Source organism: Schistocerca nitens, unplaced genomic scaffold (assembly GCF_023898315.1).
Source record: "Schistocerca nitens isolate TAMUIC-IGC-003100 unplaced genomic scaffold, iqSchNite1.1 HiC_scaffold_385, whole genome shotgun sequence".
In the NCBI taxonomy this organism is placed as follows: domain Eukaryota; kingdom Metazoa; phylum Arthropoda; class Insecta; order Orthoptera; family Acrididae; genus Schistocerca; species Schistocerca nitens.
Window position 1 is genome coordinate 1 of NW_026045919.1, and position 22,722 is coordinate 22,722.

The 22,722-nt window shown below is 47.5% G+C and overlaps 12 non-coding genes across 12 annotated transcripts; all 12 read left to right on the top strand.

The window, feature by feature from the left end:
* Positions 1–2,702: 2,702 nt before the first annotated feature.
* On the top strand, positions 2,703–2,775 carry Trnaf-gaa (transfer RNA phenylalanine (anticodon GAA)). The gene has a single exon. It is a non-coding gene; the product is annotated as a tRNA-Phe (tRNA).
* Positions 2,776–3,314: 539 nt separating this feature from the next.
* Positions 3,315–3,387, top strand: Trnak-uuu (transfer RNA lysine (anticodon UUU)). Its single transcript has one exon. It is a non-coding gene; the product is annotated as a tRNA-Lys (tRNA).
* Positions 3,388–3,524: 137 nt separating this feature from the next.
* On the top strand, positions 3,525–3,606 carry Trnas-cga (transfer RNA serine (anticodon CGA)). The gene has a single exon. It is a non-coding gene; the product is annotated as a tRNA-Ser (tRNA).
* Positions 3,607–7,613: 4,007 nt separating this feature from the next.
* On the top strand, positions 7,614–7,686 carry Trnaf-gaa (transfer RNA phenylalanine (anticodon GAA)). Its single transcript has one exon. It is a non-coding gene; the product is annotated as a tRNA-Phe (tRNA).
* Positions 7,687–8,223: 537 nt separating this feature from the next.
* Positions 8,224–8,296, top strand: Trnak-uuu (transfer RNA lysine (anticodon UUU)). The gene has a single exon. It is a non-coding gene; the product is annotated as a tRNA-Lys (tRNA).
* Positions 8,297–8,433: 137 nt separating this feature from the next.
* On the top strand, positions 8,434–8,515 carry Trnas-cga (transfer RNA serine (anticodon CGA)). Its single transcript has one exon. It is a non-coding gene; the product is annotated as a tRNA-Ser (tRNA).
* Positions 8,516–12,518: 4,003 nt separating this feature from the next.
* Positions 12,519–12,591, top strand: Trnaf-gaa (transfer RNA phenylalanine (anticodon GAA)). Its single transcript has one exon. It is a non-coding gene; the product is annotated as a tRNA-Phe (tRNA).
* A 537-nt stretch (positions 12,592–13,128) lies between these two features.
* On the top strand, positions 13,129–13,201 carry Trnak-uuu (transfer RNA lysine (anticodon UUU)). The gene has a single exon. It is a non-coding gene; the product is annotated as a tRNA-Lys (tRNA).
* A 137-nt stretch (positions 13,202–13,338) lies between these two features.
* On the top strand, positions 13,339–13,420 carry Trnas-cga (transfer RNA serine (anticodon CGA)). The gene has a single exon. It is a non-coding gene; the product is annotated as a tRNA-Ser (tRNA).
* A 4,007-nt stretch (positions 13,421–17,427) lies between these two features.
* Positions 17,428–17,500, top strand: Trnaf-gaa (transfer RNA phenylalanine (anticodon GAA)). Its single transcript has one exon. It is a non-coding gene; the product is annotated as a tRNA-Phe (tRNA).
* A 538-nt stretch (positions 17,501–18,038) lies between these two features.
* Positions 18,039–18,111, top strand: Trnak-uuu (transfer RNA lysine (anticodon UUU)). Its single transcript has one exon. It is a non-coding gene; the product is annotated as a tRNA-Lys (tRNA).
* A 137-nt stretch (positions 18,112–18,248) lies between these two features.
* Trnas-cga (transfer RNA serine (anticodon CGA)) lies at positions 18,249–18,330 on the top strand. Its single transcript has one exon. It is a non-coding gene; the product is annotated as a tRNA-Ser (tRNA).
* Positions 18,331–22,722: the final 4,392 nt, after the last annotated feature.

The following is a 22,722-nucleotide window of genomic DNA, read 5'->3' on the forward strand; positions in this document are numbered from 1 at the left end:
ATTTCCTGTGCGCTTTTATTTGTTGATTTTAGTAAGGCTTTTGATCGTGTGTCCCATTCGTTTTTAGAGCTTCTGCTGCGCCGACTCGGTTTTAATGAAAAGGCGCTGCTGGTACTTAAGAATATGACGACTGGCATTTCTGCTAAGATTGACATTAATGGCCAGCTGACGAAGGTCATTGATATTAAACGTGGCGTCCCGCAAGGTAGCCCTTTATCCATGACCCTTTATGCTCTCTCCCTTCAACCACTCCTCACACGTCTCAACTCGACACTTCGTGGTCTTACGATCTCTGGGGTTACCCAGACAGCAACAGCTTATGCTGATGATTTGGTTGTTTTGCTTCGTTCCGCCGCAGAAGTGCCGCTGTTGAAAATGGAACTAGATAAATTTTCTGCAGCCTCAGGTTCTCGTATTAACCCCCGTAAAAGCAAACTCCTGAATTTGCGGGGCTTTGAACGTGTGGTTATTCCGTGGGTTATGGCTGTTGAACACCATACACATTTAGGTATCTATCTTGAACGGTGTCCTCTTCGTATGGCTGCAAAAAATTGGCAAGTGGCCATTTCCAAGCTTCAAGGTGTTTTATTCGAACACTCATGGCGTTCGATACCGCTACTGCAAAAAAAGCGTGTATTAGACACTTATGTTTTATGTAAAGTATATTACGTTGCTCAGTTGTTTCCGCTTCCCCGAATGCAGGGTGCAAAAATGGTCCAGCTTATTAACAGATATATTTGGCGGGGGCACATTTTTAAATTACGTTGTGATGTTTTTACGAAGCCGCGTCTTGAGGGCGGCTTGTCGTTCACCGATGTCCGTGTCAAGGCTGCTGCCCTTTATGTTAAGCGAACCCTCCATCTTTTATTTTCTGAGTCCCCGACTGTTACTTCGCGATTACTCCATGTCGTTCGTCCTGAGAGCTTGTCACCGCCTATTAACGTAGGGTCTCTAAATGCGAAGCTACGACATGTTCGGGACTTCTACATTGAGATTAGTTACCTGGATCTCCACTTACAACGTCGTCCTGTTTTTACTACGCGAACACTGCTTGCCAAATGGCACAGGTCGTTTTCTTCCAACCCGATTGTTTTGCAGTATCCCCGTTTTAATTGGCGTAACATATGGACGAATATTAGCTTACCCGTTCATTCAGCAACTGTTGCCTCCCTATGGTATAAGGTGGTTAATCAGCTGATTCCTACGAACGTACGACTTCATCGTATAGGTTTATGTGTCTCTCCGCTTTGTCAAACGTGTGGTTGTGTTGATACGCTCCCACACCGATTTACCTGCGCTGACCGTCTTCGCATGTGGTACTGGCTGCGCCGACAATTGGCGTTACTCACCAGGAGTTCGGAATCGGCATTTACAACTGATATCCTCTGCTGGCCGGACACGGTTTTTTATCCCCGGACAAAGAACAACACCATTATGTGGCTTCTTGGCCGTTACATTTTTGCAGTGGTTGATGGTGATGGTCTTTCCGATTTTATTTCGTTTATTGGTTACATGCTTCATGAGTACTGGACGCAAAAATCTTTCCCACATCTTAAGAGGGACTTTGCGAATATGCTTAGTATTGTTTTCGAAAAGCAGGGGATTGGTTAAGTTTCCACTTCTATTGATAATTACTGCGCCAGATGCATTAATGGCACCGGTATAGGGGCATACTGATCTCACTTCATGATACGGAAGACATTCTCGCTAGTTCTTAGTTCTTTTACCTTCCTGCCAAGCTTTTACCTGTTTGGATAGACGACGCATCATGACCCCCGTGTCCACATATAAGTATCATAAGACTCTGAACCAAGGACAATTACTACGTCTTGGTGCGACTGTGCTTCAGTGCAGGGAGGAGGAGACGTCATGGCCAGGCCTCGGGATTCGACCCCTGCCCAACACGCCTCCACCGAGCTGCAAGGAGACAAAAAAAAAGATAAAAAAAAGTGGTTAAGGCGTTAAAAAAAATGGATAAGGCAAAAAAAAATGGATAAGGCATCGGTCTCCTAAACCGGGGATTGTGGGTTCGAGTATAAAAAAAAAAAAAAAAAAAAAGTGGTTAAGGCGTCTGACTTGAAATCAGATTCCCTCTGGGAGCGTAGGTTCGAGTCCTGCCGACTGCGAAAATTTTCTCGCTCTCAGAAGAAGGACGTTCAGCTGCATCCTAGCGGTTGCGTCTCCACTAAACACGTGGATCGCCAGCAATGTGCAGGGTGCAGCGCTACAGTCGCGCCCAGAAGCCACAGCTCATCTCCTCGTCTCACAGCCGTCCACCAGGTGTCAGTGCAAGTGTCACCTCTCTGGGCAGTGCAGATGTGTCCATTTTAGCTTGCAGACGATGACGTGTAGCAATTTATGAGCTAGCGCAAGTCAAATGTTTTACCGTGTGTATCTGCTAGATGCTGCCTCTCACACGCTGGAGAGGCTCACTGCTTCTTGTGTCTCGTTCTTTGCACACGAGTTGCACGTGGCATCGATATAGCACAGGTTTTCTAGCGTCAGCGAAGTCAATATTACATGAATCGAGTCGAAGTGTTTGCTTGTTACGATGATGGAAGCAGAAGAAATGTGTGTGGTACTTCACTGCATCTGCTGCTCGCCTTTCAGCGTCCCTGTGTCTTATCAGATGAAGATGACTGTGAAATTGGCGACGGGGCAGAGGTCAACGAAGACGTGCAAAACAGAGACGTTCAACGTCAGCCGAAATAGCTCAGTTGGGAGAGCGTTAGACTGAAGATCTAAAGGTCCCTGGTTCGATCCCGGGTTTCGGCATGCATTCGTTTTGAAGCTGACGCCAATGGAATTGCTCTGAGTTTGTGATAATGTAACTACCGCCGAGAACAAAAATGACTCCCTCCTGTAGCTGTTCTGGTTGTCCAGTGCATGCCATAAGAGGAACACAGTAGGCAAATGCCTGGGAAGCAAGAAAATAAAAAAAAAAGTCCTACCTATTGCGTTCCCTTTTTTGTGTCAGGACGTGAAGAACGTCTCCAACGGAACCGTGAAATGAGCGAAAACGTGGGAAACATTGCATTCGAAATGCTTGTGAATTTTCCAGTTGCCCAGTGAGTGTCGACAGAACACGTAAATCCTCTGCTCCAACGTATGAGACGTAACGATTGCTGCAATTTGTTCTTGCGTCATGTGTCAGCATTCTTCGATAGTCTGTTACGAGCTTAGCACGATAAGTTTGTAGACAGCATCCAGGCGACGTTTTATTAGTTACAGCTCCATGCAGCGAGTGCACAACAGTAAAGGACATGAGTCAATGTGCAGTTGTGTATCGTGGAAGGTTTACAAACGTCTTGTGAGCCCGGATAGCTCAGTCGGTAGAGCATTAGGCTTTTAACCTAAGGGTCCAGGGTTCAAGTCCCTGTCTGGGCGGAAATTTTAATACTTTGGTAGTGATTCGTCTAGTAGAGGTGGAAACACTACGGAAAAGAATGCAACTACGCCGTTTCCTGACACCACAGTGCTTTAAACGGTAGCAGTTGCATGTGTCGGCAGAACTCGCGCTACCGGCAGTCGTGGCCGAGTGGTTAAGGCGTCTGACTCGAAATCAGATTCCCTCTGGGAGCGTAGGTTCGAGTCCTACCGGCTGCGTGCGATTTTGCGTAAAGAGCAGCAAATATTTTCACACACGTGAACGCGGATGCAAACCAATGACGCCACTCTCAACAAGACGAAAATTTAAGAATACTGAGTTTCGCAACGGCCGCTGCTTCCTGTGGCTACCGGTTCACCTCGCACTGACGCTGGGACTGCAGAAAGCCGTCGCAGGCCCACGAGTGCGCTCCCGTCATTTTCTCGCGCCGACGCCGAGTTTGTGAGTACACAGATGTGCTTGGAAGTGTTGGACAGAGCGAACATTCATTTCTTTTTAAGAATCGAAATTCAGTCATTCGAGTGCGGCAAAAGCAATGGTGCAGCGTTTCTTTTGTTAAGATCTCGCAGCTACTTGCAAGTATGTCCACCGCTTAAGACGACAGAAAAGCAGCGTCAGCGGTGCGTCAGTGGGAAGTCGGTGAAGTCGCCATTGGAGCCATAAGCCAGTAATTACGACATGTGAATCACTCGCACACCACGCAGCTGTACGGTAGCTCAGTCGGTAGAGCGTTAGGTTTTCAACCAAAGGGTGTTGGGTTGAAGCCCCTGTCTGGGCGAAAATTAATACACTTTCGTAACGGCTGATGTGCTGGCAATGGAAACACTAGAGAAAAGAGTGAGGCCACGCCGCTTTCTGCCATCGGATTGCTTCTAAAGATGTCACTTTCACTTGTCGGAAGTCGATATTGCCACAGGCAGTCGTGGCCGAGTGGTTAATGGCAGCTGATGGTCGCCGGCTTACCTTACAGAATCAAATAACCCATGAACTTACCTGCTACTATGAGACCTTATATGCTGTGGCTGATTCTGATCCGGTTGATAATGACGAGATTTTAACTGCTATCCCATCAGTTTTAACAGAGGACCATAATACGGAATTTTTAGCTCCTTTTACTGCAGACGAAATTTCAGCTTTTATTGCTTGTTCACCATCTCACAAATCTCCTGGTCCGGATGGCCTTCCTAAGGAGTTTTTTGTTCGCTTTTGGCCTATTATAGGGCCTGTTTTTACGGATATAGTAAATGAAATTTTGAATGGTGGCTCAATTCCAGCCGATTTCAAGAGAGGTACGGTTGTCCTGATACCGAAAGCTGCTGGTTTGAAGACAGCTAGTGACTTTCGTCCTTTAACCCTTTTAAATTTTGATTATAAGACGGCTGCTAGGGCTGTTAATGCACGTCTATCCCTCTTGCTTACACCTGTGATAACTCCTTGTCAAAGCTGCTTTCCGGGGCGCTCCATCTTGACGCCTCTGGCGGGGTATCGTGATATTGTGTCGATTGTCGCTGTCACCAATATTTCCTGTGCGCTTTTATTTGTTGATTTTAGTAAGGCTTTTGATCGTGTGTCCCATTCGTTTTTAGAGCTTCTGCTGCGCCGACTCGGTTTTAATGAAAAGGCGCTGCTGGTACTTAAGAATATGACGACTGGCATTTCTGCTAAGATTGACATTAATGGCCAGCTGACGAAGGTCATTGATATTAAACGTGGCGTCCCGCAAGGTAGCCCTTTATCCATGACCCTTTATGCTCTCTCCCTTCAACCACTCCTCACACGTCTCAACTCGACACTTCGTGGTCTTACGATCTCTGGGGTTACCCAGACAGCAACAGCTTATGCTGATGATTTGGTTGTTTTGCTTCGTTCCGCCGCAGAAGTGCCGCTGTTGAAAATGGAACTAGATAAATTTTCTGCAGCCTCAGGTTCTCGTATTAACCCCCGTAAAAGCAAACTCCTGAATTTGCGGGGCTTTGAACGTGTGGTTATTCCGTGGGTTATGGCTGTTGAACACCATACACATTTAGGTATCTATCTTGAACGGTGTCCTCTTCGTATGGCTGCAAAAAATTGGCAAGTGGCCATTTCCAAGCTTCAAGGTGTTTTATTCGAACACTCATGGCGTTCGATACCGCTACTGCAAAAAAAGCGTGTATTAGACACTTATGTTTTATGTAAAGTATATTACGTTGCTCAGTTGTTTCCGCTTCCCCGAATGCAGGGTGCAAAAATGGTCCAGCTTATTAACAGATATATTTGGCGGGGGCACATTTTTAAATTACGTTGTGATGTTTTTACGAAGCCGCGTCTTGAGGGCGGCTTGTCGTTCACCGATGTCCGTGTCAAGGCTGCTGCCCTTTATGTTAAGCGAACCCTCCATCTTTTATTTTCTGAGTCCCCGACTGTTACTTCGCGATTACTCCATGTCGTTCGTCCTGAGAGCTTGTCACCGCCTATTAACGTAGGGTCTCTAAATGCGAAGCTACGACATGTTCGGGACTTCTACATTGAGATTAGTTACCTGGATCTCCACTTACAACGTCGTCCTGTTTTTACTACGCGAACACTGCTTGCCAAATGGCACAGGTCGTTTTCTTCCAACCCGATTGTTTTGCAGTATCCCCGTTTTAATTGGCGTAACATATGGACGAATATTAGCTTACCCGTTCATTCAGCAACTGTTGCCTCCCTATGGTATAAGGTGGTTAATCAGCTGATTCCTACGAACGTACGACTTCATCGTATAGGTTTATGTGTCTCTCCGCTTTGTCAAACGTGTGGTTGTGTTGATACGCTCCCACACCGATTTACCTGCGCTGACCGTCTTCGCATGTGGTACTGGCTGCGCCGACAATTGGCGTTACTCACCAGGAGTTCGGAATCGGCATTTACAACTGATATCCTCTGCTGGCCGGACACGGTTTTTTATCCCCGGACAAAGAACAACACCATTATGTGGCTTCTTGGCCGTTACATTTTTGCAGTGGTTGATGGTGATGGTCTTTCCGATTTTATTTCGTTTATTGGTTACATGCTTCATGAGTACTGGACGCAAAAATCTTTCCCACATCTTAAGAGGGACTTTGCGAATATGCTTAGTATTGTTTTCGAAAAGCAGGGGATTGGTTAAGTTTCCACTTCTATTGATAATTACTGCGCCAGATGCATTAATGGCACCGGTATAGGGGCATACTGATCTCACTTCATGATACGGAAGACATTCTCGCTAGTTCTTAGTTCTTTTACCTTCCTGCCAAGCTTTTACCTGTTTGGATAGACGACGCATCATGACCCCCGTGTCCACATATAAGTATCATAAGACTCTGAACCAAGGACAATTACTACGTCTTGGTGCGACTGTGCTTCAGTGCAGGGAGGAGGAGACGTCATGGCCAGGCCTCGGGATTCGACCCCTGCCCAACACGCCTCCACCGAGCTGCAAGGAGACAAAAAAAAAGATAAAAAAAAAGTGGTTAAGGCGTTAAAAAAAATGGATAAGGCAAAAAAAAAATGGATAAGGCATCGGTCTCCTAAACCGGGGATTGTGGGTTCGAGTATAAAAAAAAAAAAAAAAAAAAAAAGTGGTTAAGGCGTCTGACTTGAAATCAGATTCCCTCTGGGAGCGTAGGTTCGAGTCCTGCCGACTGCGAAAATTTTCTCGCTCTCAGAAGAAGGACGTTCAGCTGCATCCTAGCGGTTGCGTCTCCACTAAACACGTGGATCGCCAGCAATGTGCAGGGTGCAGCGCTACAGTCGCGCCCAGAAGCCACAGCTCATCTCCTCGTCTCACAGCCGTCCACCAGGTGTCAGTGCAAGTGTCACCTCTCTGGGCAGTGCAGATGTGTCCATTTTAGCTTGCAGACGATGACGTGTAGCAATTTATGAGCTAGCGCAAGTCAAATGTTTTACCGTGTGTATCTGCTAGATGCTGCCTCTCACACGCTGGAGAGGCTCACTGCTTCTTGTGTCTCGTTCTTTGCACACGAGTTGCACGTGGCATCGATATAGCACAGGTTTTCTAGCGTCAGCGAAGTCAATATTACATGAATCGAGTCGAAGTGTTTGCTTGTTACGATGATGGAAGCAGAAGAAATGTGTGTGGTACTTCACTGCATCTGCTGCTCGCCTTTCAGCGTCCCTGTGTCTTATCAGATGAAGATGACTGTGAAATTGGCGACGGGGCAGAGGTCAACGAAGACGTGCAAAACAGAGACGTTCAACGTCAGCCGAAATAGCTCAGTTGGGAGAGCGTTAGACTGAAGATCTAAAGGTCCCTGGTTCGATCCCGGGTTTCGGCATGCATTCGTTTTGAAGCTGACGCCAATGGAATTGCTCTGAGTTTGTGATAATGTAACTACCGCCGAGAACAAAAATGACTCCCTCCTGTAGCTGTTCTGGTTGTCCAGTGCATGCCATAAGAGGAACACAGTAGGCAAATGCCTGGGAAGCAAGAAAATAAAAAAAAGTCCTACCTATTGCGTTCCCTTTTTTGTGTCAGGACGTGAAGAACGTCTCCAACGGAACCGTGAAATGAGCGAAAACGTGGGAAACATTGCATTCGAAATGCTTGTGAATTTTCCAGTTGCCCAGTGAGTGTCGACAGAACACGTAAATCCTCTGCTCCAACGTATGAGACGTAACGATTGCTGCAATTTGTTCTTGCGTCATGTGTCAGCATTCTTCGATAGTCTGTTACGAGCTTAGCACGATAAGTTTGTAGACAGCATCCAGGCGACGTTTTATTAGTTACAGCTCCATGCAGCGAGTGCACAACAGTAAAGGACATGAGTCAATGTGCAGTTGTGTATCGTGGAAGGTTTACAAACGTCTTGTGAGCCCGGATAGCTCAGTCGGTAGAGCATTAGGCTTTTAACCTAAGGGTCCAGGGTTCAAGTCCCTGTCCGGGCGGAAATTTTAATACTTTGGTAGTGATTCGTCTAGTAGAGGTGGAAACACTACGGAAAAGAATGCAACTACGCCGTTTCCTGACACCACAGTGCTTTAAACGGTAGCAGTTGCATGTGTCGGCAGAACTCGCGCTACCGGCAGTCGTGGCCGAGTGGTTAAGGCGTCTGACTCGAAATCAGATTCCCTCTGGGAGCGTAGGTTCGAGTCCTACCGGCTGCGTGCGATTTTGCGTAAAGAGCAGCAAATATTTTCACACACGTGAACGCGGATGCAAACCAATGACGCCACTCTCAACAAGACGAAAATTTAAGAATACTGAGTTTCGCAACGGCCGCTGCTTCCTGTGGCTACCGGTTCACCTCGCACTGACGCTGGGACTGCAGAAAGCCGTCGCAGGCCCACGAGTGCGCTCCCGTCATTTTCTCGCGCCGACGCCGAGTTTGTGAGTACACAGATGTGCTTGGAAGTGTTGGACAGAGCGAACATTCATTTCTTTTTAAGAATCGAAATTCAGTCATTCGAGTGCGGCAAAAGCAATGGTGCAGCGTTTCTTTTGTTAAGATCTCGCAGCTACTTGCAAGTATGTCCACCGCTTAAGACGACAGAAAAGCAGCGTCAGCGGTGCGTCAGTGGGAAGTCGGTGAAGTCGCCATTGGAGCCATAAGCCAGTAATTACGACATGTGAATCACTCGCACACCACGCAGCTGTACGGTAGCTCAGTCGGTAGAGCGTTAGGTTTTCAACCAAAGGGTGTTGGGTTGAAGCCCCTGTCTGGGCGAAAATTAATACACTTTCGTAACGGCTAATGTGCTGGCAATGGAAACACTAGAGAAAAGAGTGAGGCCACGCCGCTTTCTGCCATCGGATTGCTTCTAAAGATGTCACTTTCACTTGTCGGAAGTCGATATTGCCACAGGCAGTCGTGGCCGAGTGGTTAATGGCAGCTGATGGTCGCCGGCTTACCTTACAGAATCAAATAACCCATGAACTTACCTGCTACTATGAGACCTTATATGCTGTGGCTGATTCTGATCCGGTTGATAATGACGAGATTTTAACTGCTATCCCATCAGTTTTAACAGAGGACCATAATACGGAATTTTTAGCTCCTTTTACTGCAGACGAAATTTCAGCTTTTATTGCTTGTTCACCATCTCACAAATCTCCTGGTCCGGATGGCCTTCCTAAGGAGTTTTTTGTTCGCTTTTGGCCTATTATAGGGCCTGTTTTTACGGATATAGTAAATGAAATTTTGAATGGTGGCTCAATTCCAGCCGATTTCAAGAGAGGTACGGTTGTCCTGATACCGAAAGCTGCTGGTTTGAAGACAGCTAGTGACTTTCGTCCTTTAACCCTTTTAAATTTTGATTATAAGACGGCTGCTAGGGCTGTTAATGCACGTCTATCCCTCTTGCTTACACCTGTGATAACTCCTTGTCAAAGCTGCTTTCCGGGGCGCTCCATCTTGACGCCTCTGGCGGGGTATCGTGATATTGTGTCGATTGTCGCTGTCACCAATATTTCCTGTGCGCTTTTATTTGTTGATTTTAGTAAGGCTTTTGATCGTGTGTCCCATTCGTTTTTAGAGCTTCTGCTGCGCCGACTCGGTTTTAATGAAAAGGCGCTGCTGGTACTTAAGAATATGACGACTGGCATTTCTGCTAAGATTGACATTAATGGCCAGCTGACGAAGGTCATTGATATTAAACGTGGCGTCCCGCAAGGTAGCCCTTTATCCATGACCCTTTATGCTCTCTCCCTTCAACCACTCCTCACACGTCTCAACTCGACACTTCGTGGTCTTACGATCTCTGGGGTTACCCAGACAGCAACAGCTTATGCTGATGATTTGGTTGTTTTGCTTCGTTCCGCCGCAGAAGTGCCGCTGTTGAAAATGGAACTAGATAAATTTTCTGCAGCCTCAGGTTCTCGTATTAACCCCCGTAAAAGCAAACTCCTGAATTTGCGGGGCTTTGAACGTGTGGTTATTCCGTGGGTTATGGCTGTTGAACACCATACACATTTAGGTATCTATCTTGAACGGTGTCCTCTTCGTATGGCTGCAAAAAATTGGCAAGTGGCCATTTCCAAGCTTCAAGGTGTTTTATTCGAACACTCATGGCGTTCGATACCGCTACTGCAAAAAAAGCGTGTATTAGACACTTATGTTTTATGTAAAGTATATTACGTTGCTCAGTTGTTTCCGCTTCCCCGAATGCAGGGTGCAAAAATGGTCCAGCTTATTAACAGATATATTTGGCGGGGGCACATTTTTAAATTACGTTGTGATGTTTTTACGAAGCCGCGTCTTGAGGGCGGCTTGTCGTTCACCGATGTCCGTGTCAAGGCTGCTGCCCTTTATGTTAAGCGAACCCTCCATCTTTTATTTTCTGAGTCCCCGACTGTTACTTCGCGATTACTCCATGTCGTTCGTCCTGAGAGCTTGTCACCGCCTATTAACGTAGGGTCTCTAAATGCGAAGCTACGACATGTTCGGGACTTCTACATTGAGATTAGTTACCTGGATCTCCACTTACAACGTCGTCCTGTTTTTACTACGCGAACACTGCTTGCCAAATGGCACAGGTCGTTTTCTTCCAACCCGATTGTTTTGCAGTATCCCCGTTTTAATTGGCGTAACATATGGACGAATATTAGCTTACCCGTTCATTCAGCAACTGTTGCCTCCCTATGGTATAAGGTGGTTAATCAGCTGATTCCTACGAACGTACGACTTCATCGTATAGGTTTATGTGTCTCTCCGCTTTGTCAAACGTGTGGTTGTGTTGATACGCTCCCACACCGATTTACCTGCGCTGACCGTCTTCGCATGTGGTACTGGCTGCGCCGACAATTGGCGTTACTCACCAGGAGTTCGGAATCGGCATTTACAACTGATATCCTCTGCTGGCCGGACACGGTTTTTTATCCCCGGACAAAGAACAACACCATTATGTGGCTTCTTGGCCGTTACATTTTTGCAGTGGTTGATGGTGATGGTCTTTCCGATTTTATTTCGTTTATTGGTTACATGCTTCATGAGTACTGGACGCAAAAATCTTTCCCACATCTTAAGAGGGACTTTGCGAATATGCTTAGTATTGTTTTCGAAAAGCAGGGGATTGGTTAAGTTTCCACTTCTATTGATAATTACTGCGCCAGATGCATTAATGGCACCGGTATAGGGGCATACTGATCTCACTTCATGATACGGAAGACATTCTCGCTAGTTCTTAGTTCTTTTACCTTCCTGCCAAGCTTTTACCTGTTTGGATAGACGACGCATCATGACCCCCGTGTCCACATATAAGTATCATAAGACTCTGAACCAAGGACAATTACTACGTCTTGGTGCGACTGTGCTTCAGTGCAGGGAGGAGGAGACGTCATGGCCAGGCCTCGGGATTCGACCCCTGCCCAACACGCCTCCACCGAGCTGCAAGGAGACAAAAAAAAGATAAAAAAAAAGTGGTTAAGGCGTTAAAAAAAATGGATAAGGCAAAAAAAAAAAATGGATAAGGCATCGGTCTCCTAAACCGGGGATTGTGGGTTCGAGTATAAAAAAAAAAAAAAAAAAGTGGTTAAGGCGTCTGACTTGAAATCAGATTCCCTCTGGGAGCGTAGGTTCGAGTCCTGCCGACTGCGAAAATTTTCTCGCTCTCAGAAGAAGGACGTTCAGCTGCATCCTAGCGGTTGCGTCTCCACTAAACACGTGGATCGCCAGCAATGTGCAGGGTGCAGCGCTACAGTCGCGCCCAGAAGCCACAGCTCATCTCCTCGTCTCACAGCCGTCCACCAGGTGTCAGTGCAAGTGTCACCTCTCTGGGCAGTGCAGATGTGTCCATTTTAGCTTGCAGACGATGACGTGTAGCAATTTATGAGCTAGCGCAAGTCAAATGTTTTACCGTGTGTATCTGCTAGATGCTGCCTCTCACACGCTGGAGAGGCTCACTGCTTCTTGTGTCTCGTTCTTTGCACACGAGTTGCACGTGGCATCGATATAGCACAGGTTTTCTAGCGTCAGCGAAGTCAATATTACATGAATCGAGTCGAAGTGTTTGCTTGTTACGATGATGGAAGCAGAAGAAATGTGTGTGGTACTTCACTGCATCTGCTGCTCGCCTTTCAGCGTCCCTGTGTCTTATCAGATGAAGATGACTGTGAAATTGGCGACGGGGCAGAGGTCAACGAAGACGTGCAAAACAGAGACGTTCAACGTCAGCCGAAATAGCTCAGTTGGGAGAGCGTTAGACTGAAGATCTAAAGGTCCCTGGTTCGATCCCGGGTTTCGGCATGCATTCGTTTTGAAGCTGACGCCAATGGAATTGCTCTGAGTTTGTGATAATGTAACTACCGCCGAGAACAAAAATGACTCCCTCCTGTAGCTGTTCTGGTTGTCCAGAGCATGCCATAAGAGGAACACAGTAGGCAAATGCCTGGGAAGCAAGAAAATAAAAAAAAGTCCTACCTATTGCGTTCCCTTTTTTGTGTCAGGACGTGAAGAACGTCTCCAACGGAACCGTGAAATGAGCGAAAACGTGGGAAACATTGCATTCGAAATGCTTGTGAATTTTCCAGTTGCCCAGTGAGTGTCGACAGAACACGTAAATCCTCTGCTCCAACGTATGAGACGTAACGATTGCTGCAATTTGTTCTTGCGTCATGTGTCAGCATTCTTCGATAGTCTGTTACGAGCTTAGCACGATAAGTTTGTAGACAGCATCCAGGCGACGTTTTATTAGTTACAGCTCCATGCAGCGAGTGCACAACAGTAAAGGACATGAGTCAATGTGCAGTTGTGTATCGTGGAAGGTTTACAAACGTCTTGTGAGCCCGGATAGCTCAGTCGGTAGAGCATTAGGCTTTTAACCTAAGGGTCCAGGGTTCAAGTCCCTGTCCGGGCGGAAATTTTAATACTTTGGTAGTGATTCGTCTAGTAGAGGTGGAAACACTACGGAAAAGAATGCAACTACGCCGTTTCCTGACACCACAGTGCTTTAAACGGTAGCAGTTGCATGTGTCGGCAGAACTCGCGCTACCGGCAGTCGTGGCCGAGTGGTTAAGGCGTCTGACTCGAAATCAGATTCCCTCTGGGAGCGTAGGTTCGAGTCCTACCGGCTGCGTGCGATTTTGCGTAAAGAGCAGCAAATATTTTCACACACGTGAACGCGGATGCAAACCAATGACGCCACTCTCAACAAGACGAAAATTTAAGAATACTGAGTTTCGCAACGGCCGCTGCTTCCTGTGGCTACCGGTTCACCTCGCACTGACGCTGGGACTGCAGAAAGCCGTCGCAGGCCCACGAGTGCGCTCCCTTCATTTTCTCGCGCCGACGCCGAGTTTGTGAGTACACAGATGTGCTTGGAAGTGTTGGACAGAGCGAACATTCATTTCTTTTTAAGAATCGAAATTCAGTCATTCGAGTGCGGCAAAAGCAATGGTGCAGCGTTTCTTTTGTTAAGATCTCGCAGCTACTTGCAAGTATGTCCACCGCTTAAGACGACAGAAAAGCAGCGTCAGCGGTGCGTCAGTGGGAAGTCGGTGAAGTCGCCATTGGAGCCATAAGCCAGTAATTACGACATGTGAATCACTCGCACACCACGCAGCTGTACGGTAGCTCAGTCGGTAGAGCGTTAGGTTTTCAACCAAAGGGTGTTGGGTTGAAGCCCCTGTCTGGGCGAAAATTAATACACTTTCGTAACGGCTAATGTGCTGGCAATGGAAACACTAGAGAAAAGAGTGAGGCCACGCCGCTTTCTGCCATCGGATTGCTTCTAAAGATGTCACTTTCACTTGTCGGAAGTCGATATTGCCACAGGCAGTCGTGGCCGAGTGGTTAATGGCAGCTGATGGTCGCCGGCTTACCTTACAGAATCAAATAACCCATGAACTTACCTGCTACTATGAGACCTTATATGCTGTGGCTGATTCTGATCCGGTTGATAATGACGAGATTTTAACTGCTATCCCATCAGTTTTAACAGAGGACCATAATACGGAATTTTTAGCTCCTTTTACTGCAGACGAAATTTCAGCTTTTATTGCTTGTTCACCATCTCACAAATCTCCTGGTCCGGATGGCCTTCCTAAGGAGTTTTTTGTTCGCTTTTGGCCTATTATAGGGCCTGTTTTTACGGATATAGTAAATGAAATTTTGAATGGTGGCTCAATTCCAGCCGATTTCAAGAGAGGTACGGTTGTCCTGATACCGAAAGCTGCTGGTTTGAAGACAGCTAGTGACTTTCGTCCTTTAACCCTTTTAAATTTTGATTATAAGACGGCTGCTAGGGCTGTTAATGCACGTCTATCCCTCTTGCTTACACCTGTGATAACTCCTTGTCAAAGCTGCTTTCCGGGGCGCTCCATCTTGACGCCTCTGGCGGGGTATCGTGATATTGTGTCGATTGTCGCTGTCACCAATATTTCCTGTGCGCTTTTATTTGTTGATTTTAGTAAGGCTTTTGATCGTGTGTCCCATTCGTTTTTAGAGCTTCTGCTGCGCCGACTCGGTTTTAATGAAAAGGCGCTGCTGGTACTTAAGAATATGACGACTGGCATTTCTGCTAAGATTGACATTAATGGCCAGCTGACGAAGGTCATTGATATTAAACGTGGCGTCCCGCAAGGTAGCCCTTTATCCATGACCCTTTATGCTCTCTCCCTTCAACCACTCCTCACACGTCTCAACTCGACACTTCGTGGTCTTACGATCTCTGGGGTTACCCAGACAGCAACAGCTTATGCTGATGATTTGGTTGTTTTGCTTCGTTCCGCCGCAGAAGTGCCGCTGTTGAAAATGGAACTAGATAAATTTTCTGCAGCCTCAGGTTCTCGTATTAACCCCCGTAAAAGCAAACTCCTGAATTTGCGGGGCTTTGAACGTGTGGTTATTCCGTGGGTTATGGCTGTTGAACACCATACACATTTAGGTATCTATCTTGAACGGTGTCCTCTTCGTATGGCTGCAAAAAATTGGCAAGTGGCCATTTCCAAGCTTCAAGGTGTATTATTCGAACACTCATGGCGTTCGATACCGCTACTGCAAAAAAAGCGTGTATTAGACACTTATGTTTTATGTAAAGTATATTACGTTGCTCAGTTGTTTCCGCTTCCCCGAATGCAGGGTGCAAAAATGGTCCAGCTTATTAACAGATATATTTGGCGGGGGCACATTTTTAAATTACGTTGTGATGTTTTTACGAAGCCGCGTCTTGAGGGCGGCTTGTCGTTCACCGATGTCCGTGTCAAGGCTGCTGCCCTTTATGTTAAGCGAACCCTCCATCTTTTATTTTCTGAGTCCCCGACTGTTACTTCGCGATTACTCCATGTCGTTCGTCCTGAGAGCTTGTCACCGCCTATTAACGTAGGGTCTCTAAATGCGAAGCTACGACATGTTCGGGACTTCTACATTGAGATTAGTTACCTGGATCTCCACTTACAACGTCGTCCTGTTTTTACTACGCGAACACTGCTTGCCAAATGGCACAGGTCGTTTTCTTCCAACCCGATTGTTTTGCAGTATCCCCGTTTTAATTGGCGTAACATATGGACGAATATTAGCTTACCCGTTCATTCAGCAACTGTTGCCTCCCTATGGTATAAGGTGGTTAATCAGCTGATTCCTACGAACGTACGACTTCATCGTATAGGTTTATGTGTCTCTCCGCTTTGTCAAACGTGTGGTTGTGTTGATACGCTCCCACACCGATTTACCTGCGCTGACCGTCTTCGCATGTGGTACTGGCTGCGCCGACAATTGGCGTTACTCACCAGGAGTTCGGAATCGGCATTTACAACTGATATCCTCTGCTGGCCGGACACGGTTTTTTATCCCCGGACAAAGAACAACACCATTATGTGGCTTCTTGGCCGTTACATTTTTGCAGTGGTTGATGGTGATGGTCTTTCCGATTTTATTTCGTTTATTGGTTACATGCTTCATGAGTACTGGACGCAAAAATCTTTCCCACATCTTAAGAGGGACTTTGCGAATATGCTTAGTATTGTTTTCGAAAAGCAGGGGATTGGTTAAGTTTCCACTTCTATTGATAATTACTGCGCCAGATGCATTAATGGCACCGGTATAGGGGCATACTGATCTCACTTCATGATACGGAAGACATTCTCGCTAGTTCTTAGTTCTTTTACCTTCCTGCCAAGCTTTTACCTGTTTGGATAGACGACGCATCATGACCCCCGTGTCCACATATAAGTATCATAAGACTCTGAACCAAGGACAATTACTACGTCTTGGTGCGACTGTGCTTCAGTGCAGGGAGGAGGAGACGTCATGGCCAGGCCTCGGGATTCGACCCCTGCCCAACACGCCTCCACCGAGCTGCAAGGAGACAAAAAAAAAGATAAAAAAAAAGTGGTTAAGGCGTTAAAAAAAAATGGCTAAGGCAAAAAAAAAAAAAATGGATAAGGCATCGGTCTCCTAAACCGGGGATTGTGGGTTCGAGTATAAAAAAAAAAAAAAAAAAGTGGTTAAGGCGTCTGACTTGAAATCAGATTCCCTGTGGGAGCGTAGGTTCGAGTCCTGCCGACTGCGAAAATTTTCTCGCTCTCAGAAGAAGGACGTTCAGCTGCATCCTAGCGGTTGCGTCTCCACTAAACACGTGGATCGCCAGCAATGTGCAGGGTGCAGCGCTACAGTCGCGCCCAGAAGCCACAGCTCATCTCCTCGTCTCACAGCCGTCCACCAGGTGTCAGTGCAAGTGTCACCTCTCTGGGCAGTGCAGATGTGTCCATTTTAGCTTGCAGACGATGACGTGTAGCAATTTATGAGCTAGCGCAAGTCAAATGTTTTACCGTGTGTATCTGCTAGATGCTGCCTCTCACACGCTGGAGAGGCTCACTGCTTCTTGTGTCTCGTTCTTTGCACACGAGTTGCACGTGGCATCGATATAGCACAGGTTTTCTAGCGTCAGCGAAGTCAATATTACATGAATCGAGTCGAAGTGTTTGCTTGTTACGATGATGGAAGCAGAAGAAATGTGTGTGGTACTTCACTGCATCTGCTGCTCGCCTTTCAGCGTCCCTGTGTCTTATCAGATGAAGATGACTGTGAAATTGGCGACGGGGCAGAGGTCAACGAAGACGTGCAAAACAGAGACGTTCAACGTCAGCCGAAATAGCTCAGTTGGGAGAGCGTTAGACTGAAGATCTAAAGGTCCCTGGTTCGATCCCGGGTTTCGGCATGCATTCGTTTTGAAGCTGACGCCAATGGAATTGCTCTGAGTTTGTGATAATGTAACTACCGCCGAGAACAAAAATGACTCCCTCCTGTAGCTGTTCTGGTTGTCCAGTGCATGCCATAAGAGGAACACAGTAGGCAAATGCCTGGGAAGCAAGAAAATAAAAAAAAAGTCCTACCTATTGCGTTCCCTTTTTTGTGTCAGGACGTGAAGAACGTCTCCAACGGAACCGTGAAATGAGCGAAAACGTGGGAAACATTGCATTCGAAATGCTTGTGAATTTTCCAGTTGCCCAGTGAGTGTCGACAGAACACGTAAATCCTCTGCTCCAACGTATGAGACGTAACGATTGCTGCAATTTGTTCTTGCGTCATGTGTCAGCATTCTTCGATAGTCTGTTACGAGCTTAGCACGATAAGTTTGTAGACAGCATCCAGGCGACGTTTTATTAGTTACAGCTCCATGCAGCGAGTGCACAACAGTAAAGGACATGAGTCAATGTGCAGTTGTGTATCGTGGAAGGTTTACAAACGTCTTGTGAGCCCGGATAGCTCAGTCGGTAGAGCATTAGGCTTTTAACCTAAGGGTCCAGGGTTCAAGTCCCTGTCCGGGCGGAAATTTTAATACTTTGGTAGTGATTCGTCTAGTAGAGGTGGAAACACTACGGAAAAGAATGCAACTACGCCGTTTCCTGACACCACAGTGCTTTAAACGGTAGCAGTTGCATGTGTCGGCAGAACTCGCGCTACCGGCAGTCGTGGCCGAGTGGTTAAGGCGTCTGACTCGAAATCAGATTCCCTCTGGGAGCGTAGGTTCGAGTCCTACCGGCTGCGTGCGATTTTGCGTAAAGAGCAGCAAATATTTTCACACACGTGAACGCGGATGCAAACCAATGACGCCACTCTCAACAAGACGAAAATTTAAGAATACTGAGTTTCGCAACGGCCGCTGCTTCCTGTGGCTACCGGTTCACCTCGCACTGACGCTGGGACTGCAGAAAGCCGTCGCAGGCCCACGAGTGCGCTCCCGTCATTTTCTCGCGCCGACGCCGAGTTTGTGAGTACACAGATGTGCTTGGAAGTGTTGGACAGAGCGAACATTCATTTCTTTTTAAGAATCGCAATTCAATCATTCGAGTGCGGCAAAAGCAGTGGTGCAGCGTTTCTTTTCTTATGATCTCGCAGCTGCTTGGAAGTATGTCCACCGCTTAAGACGACAGAAAAGCAGCGTCAGCGGTGCGTCAGTGGGAAGTCGGTGAAGTCGCCATTGGAGCCATAAGCCAGCAATTACGACATGCGAATCACTCGGACACCACGCAGCTGTACGATAATGCTCGTGCGTGGGCCCGCATAGCTCAGTCGGCAGAGCGGTAGGGTCTCAATCAAATGGTCCTGGGTTCAAGTCCCTGTCTGGGCGAAAATTATTACATTTTGGAAACGGCCAATGGAAACCTTACAGAAATGAGTGAGGCCACGCCGCTTTCTGCCATCAGATTGCTTCTAAAGATGGCAGTTTCCGTTGTCGGGAGACATTTCCGCCACCAGCAGTCGTGGCCGAGTGGTTGCGGCGAGCGGACGTGCCCGTCGCGAGCTCCGCTAGCAGCTGTGTTTACATCGTTGGTCGCCGTGGTTTGCAGCGGCCTGGTGTCTTTACTCAGCGTGTTTCTTCTCTTTTTGTAAGTTGTAAAGGATTCATTGTGAAAAATGGTGACGTACAACCGGTGTAATACTATTCAGTTGTTGTTTGATCGCGAATTTCCGCGTCCCACGGCTTTTGAAATCCATCATTGGATCAGATCGGAATTGCAAATTGACCCAGCTTTGCTAGATGGTGTACATTTAGATTTTATTGTTAATTCGGTGTTCTTGAAAATTCTTGATAGTGAACTATGTGAGCGTTTGGTGGCCGTCAACGGCGGGGTTCGGAAATTTAAACATGCTGACGGAAATATTAGTGATGTTAAAGTGCTACATGCCGGTTATGGTATTCGTAACGTGAAAGTTTTCCATCTGCCATTTGAAGTGCCCTTAGATGAAATTCGCCGTGCATTAAGTTTATATGGGACTATCTTTGCTGTCACTAAAGATTATTGGTCGTCCGCGTATGTTTATCAATGTGATAACGGTGTACGTACAGTACGGATGGACTTAAAAAAACACATTCCGTCCTTTGTTATCATAGGCGGCCATAGGGCCTTCATTTCCTACACCGGCCAACCTCCAACGTGCTCTCTCTGCCATTCCACTGAACATATGCGGAATTCTTGTCCCCGACGGCGCCCTGTGCAGTTGCCCCTAGACAACTCAGGTAGTTACGCGGGTGCCCTCCTTAGAGGTTCTCCGCCACCGGCTGAGTCGCTAGATCGTGATCCGGTTGTAGTGGGTATGTCTGTTCTTTCTAGTGTACCTGTTGTTCCACGTACGCCTGTTGTTGACACTGTCCCTGACATTAGCACTGAATGTCGTCCGACCAACCGTTCTGCTCCGTTGCAGGAGACGACTTCCGCGGCTTCGCTTGTTGATGAACGTGTTCAGAGCGTTCCGGAATCAGGTGCTCTTACTGCCGCAGCTTGCGAGACCGAGCCTGCCTCCCCGGTTCTCCAGTGTCAAACGCCCTCCCCATGTGATGTTGCAACTTCAGTGTCTGTTGTGTCGGACATCCCTACTGGGGATTGCGCACCTACTGCCACTCCTGACAAGGTCGCGGACTCCAACCCATCCCCCAGTAACATTGCTGCTCCAGCGAATACCTTGCGCATTTCTCCACCTCACGCGGAGAATTTGGTTATGGATGTAGAACCGCACTCTGTGGCCTCAGTGGGGAACGTAAAAACTAAGTTGCGGGACACTGACTTTGCCTCGCAGCGAGAAAAACGCGTTCGCGAGCAAAGTCAGCAACTTAAGGGTATGCTAGGAAAGGGTACCGGCGGCCGGGAAATTTCGCCCCCGTCGAAAAAGATTAGTACTGATACGGCTTCTCGTAAACAGCGCAATTCGCAGACTCGCGCGTCAAGGAAAACCCCGTCGGGAGACACTACCGGCGGCAGTCTGTCGGACGGCGACACGACAACTCCTGCGCCGCTCTCCTGGGCGGACGATGTTGACATGTAACTGCCACGGTAGCCTGCTTTCCGTCTCCGGTGAGTCTGCGCCTTCTCGGTGACTCCCATTCCAACATTTATCTCTGTGCCCTACACCCATGCGTCCTATAGCTACATGGTTAAAATAGCCACCTTAAATATCACCTGTATTGCGGCTCCTCAGAAATTGCAAGTGTTGGCGAATTTTATCCAACATTGTCGGTACGATTTTATTTTTCTGCAGGAAGTGAGCGTTGTGTCCCTTGATGTTTTAACGGGGTATTCCGCCATTTTTAATGTCGACCCGGAAGCTAGGTGTGGTACCGCTATCTTATATAAGTCTGCAGAAGAGCCGACGCGAGTCAAACGACTACCGACCGGCAGAGGAATCTCGTGCGTTATCGGAGGACTGCAACTAGTTAACATTTACGCTCCGTCTGGCACCAGTTTAAAGAGGGCGAGAGCGAGATTTTTCATTGAAGATGTACCCACCTTGATTGGTAGCCCGACGCTGCCCGTCGTATTGGGGGGCGATTTTAATTGTGTGGTTGCGGACGCTGACCAGTTTCCCACGGCTCATAAGTGCGTCGACCTTGATCGTCTGATTGCAAGCTTCCAGTTAGCAGATGTGTGGCGTGTTCTCTATCCTCAACGGCAAGTCTTTACGTATTTCTATCGCAATGGGGCTAGTAGACTTGATAGGCTCTATGTGTCGACCTGCATAGCAGATCACCTAATTAGTGCCGACGTCGCCCCTGTCTGTTTTTCCGATCACTGCGCCTTCTTCTGCGACCTTCGCGCGCCGCAACTCCGCCAGTTCCGTCGATCTCGGGTGTGGAAGTTTAACGTGACCCATGTCCGTGCCCCCTCGTTGCGTCGACAGATTCACGATACGCTTTCTTCCTGCGGCGAAAAGCTGGCTAACTATGCCTCAGTTGTCGATTGGTGGGTTCACCTGGCCAAACCGTCTATCCGTACTGTTTTAAAGTGTTTTAGCGCCGAAGCTGCGCTGTGGAAACATAGAACCACTGAATATTATTATCAGATTTTAAAGGATGCCGTCTCTTTACCGGATATTGTAGACGAGCAATTTCTGATTCAGTTAAAAACTGTCAAAGCTCAAATTTTTAAATTGCAAGCCCAAGACTTTCAGGGCTCCTTACTTAGGAGTCGTTGTGTAGGGACCTTTGATGAGTCACCGACTATTCATCATATCGAAAGAGAGCGGAGACGGGGTGCTACTAAATTTATTCGGTCTCTTAGACTGGAGACTGGGGAGCGTCTAACCACAGAGAGGGACATACGTGCGCATATTTTTGCCCATTTTAATGCCGCGTTTCAACGTAGCGACCACGATAGGGCGGCCGCCCATGTACTCATGGGTGAAATGCGGAACCTGCTCACACGTGAGGACAATGACACCCTCCTTTCCGCCATCACGACGGAGGAGCTGAGCGATGCACTCAGATCGTCTGCTCGCAACAAGTCCCCAGGCCCTGACGGAATTCCTTTAGAATTCTACCTCGAGTTCTGGGATCTCTTAGAACCTATCCTCACAAAGGTCGCAAATGAATTGTTGAGTGGCCTTCCGTGTCCGGCAGAGTTTCTAGAGGGTATAGTCATTCTTCTCCCTAAGACCGCTGGGGCTGATACAGTTGAAAACTTTCGCCCGATCACGCTGTTAAACAGTGACTACAAGCTTTTCAGCAAATGCGTCGCAACCAGGCTGCACACTGTGATGCGAAAAATCATTAGCCCTTTCCAGATGTGCGCTGTGGCAGGGAGGGGTATCCTTGCCGCCGTGAGCACGTATAGGGACGTCGTGGCTCACACTGCTGCCACACGGACTCCAGGGGCGATTCTCTCGATTGATTTTAAGAAGGCTTTTGATCGGATTAACCACGATTACCTCTTTGCATTGTTAGGTCACATCGGCTTTCATATGAACTTTGTTTCCGCCCTTAAAAATGTCCTAACGAGAGCGTCTTCTCGCATTCTGATAAATGGCACCCTTTCGGCTCCCTTTGGGATTGCACGGTCTGTGCGGCAAGGGTGTCCCCTCTCTATGTCCCTCTTTGTTATCGCTCTTGACCCCCTCCTCCGCCGAATTGGGCGCACTGTCAGTGGGATCGATGTAGAGGGTGTA